The following is a 3,833-nucleotide window of genomic DNA, read 5'->3' on the forward strand; positions in this document are numbered from 1 at the left end:
CGCTAGAGGGCCAAAAGTTACATAGTGTAGCTTTAAAACTTGACTTTGATGTAATAAAATCGCTCACTAACCTTTTCTGTGTGTAGTTATATCTAGTTTTACAACTTTGTTGCCATCACGATGTAAAATCTGTAACAAATAACCATAAGTTCATCCACCTAGAACAGAAGTTTGACGCAAAAACGTCCATTTATACCTCTTTACTCAAATAATAAATGGCTTTTAACAGAAGAATTTAATGCAAGTGCTTCTATAAAAGTATATGCTTCACATTTCTGCCTTTAAACCTAACCAACTCTTGTGTGGTATGTTTTAAATTAAATGGTATGTTTATGCTTAAAGTGTGCTTGTGCTATCTGTCTTAAAAAGAAATGCCTCTTGGTTTGTTTGTTTTTTGTATCTAATGCAATAGCATTCAGACAATTTTAAGTGTGACCAAAGGTTTTTGGGGCCCCTCTATACGTCTGACATCACTCCCCATCATGTCCCCAAGACATCAGGACATTATCCAACCCACATTGTGGTTAATAAATCCCAAATTCTGTGCTGCAGAGAGGGAAACATCCAAGATTGAAACATCCTTCAGAATGTTTGCTTCTATTGTCCAGTATGTTTACTGGGAATGTGTCTCCAACTACTGCCCACTGAAACACACAAATTAGCATTCTTATATCATAAATGGGTGTTTCTTCAACTTTGGGCACTTTTAGCACTGTGGACTTCTAGAAAGTAAAGTATTGTTACCCCCCCCCCCCATTTTATGCATCCTAAATACACACTATTAAATAATATTTTCACACTTTTTCCCCCCATGCTTGATTGGAAATTACGGCCAATAAAAAAGAAATACCTTGAATTGTCTTACTTTTCTTCAAACATCACGTCTCATATTTTATCTCAAGCATGCTCTTGACTGACATGTTTGTTGACTTTATTAAGTACCCTGAGTCAGTCCTAGTTTTTGAAAAATATATAGAAACCATTTTCACATAATAAATATTTAAATGGTTTGTGTTTATTTTAGTTTTTGTTTAGGTTTTCATAATTTTAAACATGAATAATTTGTATTTTTATAATGGATTTTCATAGATTAATATTGTAAGTCTGGGCCTGGGACAGGACTAAACAGTAAAAAATTATTTGAAAAAAGACCATTTGAAAAGTACCAAAACTAAATGATAGTCCTGGTCAAAAGTCATTTTCAGTGTGACCCTCATATAACAAAAAGAATAGAAGAAACAAAAATGTTGAAATCAGTTTATAAATATATATATATATATATATATATATATATATATATATATGTTATCTGCTGGGACATGAAAGTGCCGAAATTGAAGAAACACCCCTACATGTGTGCTATTCAACCCATGTGACTGAATATATTTTCATATTATGATTTGATGCATTGTCTCTCACCTGTGGCTCTCCGTACAGGGCCATGATTTTCCCAATGTCGTGAATCAGACCAATTAGTTGGAACCAACCTGGAGACGGGTTTACATTAGTTAAAAATGAGTTAAATTCACTTTTGCAATGCTGAGTTTTACTATTTGCTTGACTAAACAAAAAATTCAACAAGAGCAATATGCCGATACTTTTACATTTAGATATAGCCCTGAAAGCCCTGCTGGTCTTGACATATTGATCTGTGCTTCACCTACAGGTATGTGTTTTTCAAAAACATCAGCTAATCTGAGCAAAGCATACATTGGGGTCATCCCTGTGACCTTTGTCCCTATTGACCCCTCACCTTTATCAGGATGCTCTTTGCGGATATCCTCGGCAGTCTGGAACGCATGGAAAGAGTTCGGGAAGTCCCCATCAGGGTCGGATTCATCAACGAGCTCATCCAAGCAATCAGTGTTCTCCATCATGGTCATGTTGAAGTGATTGCAGTTTGCCCACTTCAGGTGCAAAAGGTCAGAGGTGGGAGGTCATGCTCAAAGTATATAAGTTTTCACTTATCCAGGTCATTACAGAATGTCTAGTAAACTTTACTAGACTGGAATTATTATGTGGTAGGTTAGGGTACACGAGTAGAGGACACTTTGCTAGGAAAGTTACGTTCTTTAAAGCTTGCAATATATATTAATGTTATAAATGTAACACTGTTATCCAACAAATTTTAACCTATGTAAAAAAAAAAAAAAAAGCAAAATAACTTGCTCTAAAGTTTTACTAACTGAAGAGACAGCACAACATTAACAATGTTTTATTAATAACGTATTATATAATAGAAGATTTTGAATTACTGTCCAGTTGTTTATTTTATTAGCCGACAGTTGCCGACCAACCTTTTGTTTGACAATTTCCAGCATTTGGTGTGTGTGCATCAGCATCAACACTTTAACTTTCTTCAATTCACTCTGTCTGAGGCTTCTAGGGGTCTGTCAGTGTGTGTAAATGTGTGTGTTGACGTGTATAAGTGCTCGACACAACTTAGCAGTGATATTTTGACCCAAATGTAGTAGTATGATAGGACACTGTACTGTTACAGTGTGGCAGGGAGGAGGGCGGGGCCAGGTCATGATGCTGCACACCTGGCCCCTAATCAGGCTAATCAAGTCCTCGAGAGGGATAAAGGCTACGGTCTATCTATATCGTTCGTCCTATGTTTGTTCTACATTCCATCTATCGTTCATTCAGCGTTCTGTCTGTCCTTTGTTCTACGTTCTATCTGGGTATCATTAATTCCATGTTATATTGTTCGTTCTACATTCTGTCTATCTATTGTTCATTCATTGTACGTTCTACTTATGTTTGTTCGTTCTGTCTATTGTTCATTTGTCCTACGTTCATTCTATTGTTCTTTTGTTTGTTTGTTTTGTTCATACTGTCTATCATTCGTTCTATGTTCTATCTACATATCGTTCATTCTACGTTCACTATCATTCATTTTGCATTCTGTCTAGGTATCGTTCATTCTACGTTATATTGTTCATTCTATGATCTGTATCGTTCGTCCTATGTTCGTTTTACATTCTATCTATCATTCATTCTACGTTCTAGCTATCCTTTGTTCTATGTTCTATGTATCGTTCATTCCACATTATATGTTTGTTCTATAGTCTATCTATTGTTCATTCATTGTACGTTCTATTTACATTTGTTCGTTCTGTCTATTGTTCATTTGTCCTAATGTTCGTTCTATTGTTCTTTTGTTTGTTTGTTTTGTTCATTCTGTCTATCGTTCATTCTACGTTCACTATCTATTGTTCATTCTGCATTGTCTATCCAACAATGTTCATTCCTTCTGTGTTCTATCTATCATTCGTTTTACGTTCTATCTAGGTATCGTTCATTCTACATTGTATTGTTCGTTCTACAGTCTATCTATATCGTTCGTCCTATGTTCGTTTTACATTCTATCTATTGTTCATTCTACGTTCTAGCTATCCTTTGTTCTATGTTCTATCTATGTATCGTTCATTCCACATTATATTGTTTGTTCTACGGTCTATCTATCTATTGTTCATTCGTTGTACGTTCTATTTACGTGTTCGTTCTGTCTATTGTTCATTTGTCCTACGTTCGTTCTATTGTTATTTGTTCTATCTATCGTTCATTCTGCGTTCTGTCTATCCAAAAACGTTCATTCATTCTGTGTTCCATGTTCATTAATCTATCGTTCTTTCATATTTGTTCTATGTTCGTTAATCTATCATTTGTTCTATGTTCTATCTATCATTCGTTTTACGTTCTATCTAGGTATCGTTCATTCTACATTATATTGTTCGTTCTACGGTCTATCTATATCGTTCGTCATATGTTCGTTCTACATTCTATCGTTCATTCTACGTTCTATCTATCCAATGTTCGTTCATTCTATT

The 3,833-nt window shown here is 35.0% G+C and overlaps 1 pseudogene; it reads right to left on the reverse strand.

Annotated features, from left to right (window-relative positions):
* Positions 1–470: 470 nt before the first annotated feature.
* LOC127417124 (inositol oxygenase-like) lies at positions 471–2,342 on the reverse strand (annotated as a pseudogene).
* Positions 2,343–3,833: the final 1,491 nt, after the last annotated feature.

The sequence above is a fragment of the Myxocyprinus asiaticus genome, chromosome 26, assembly GCF_019703515.2.
Source record: "Myxocyprinus asiaticus isolate MX2 ecotype Aquarium Trade chromosome 26, UBuf_Myxa_2, whole genome shotgun sequence".
Lineage (NCBI taxonomy): Eukaryota > Metazoa > Chordata > Actinopteri > Cypriniformes > Catostomidae > Myxocyprinus > Myxocyprinus asiaticus.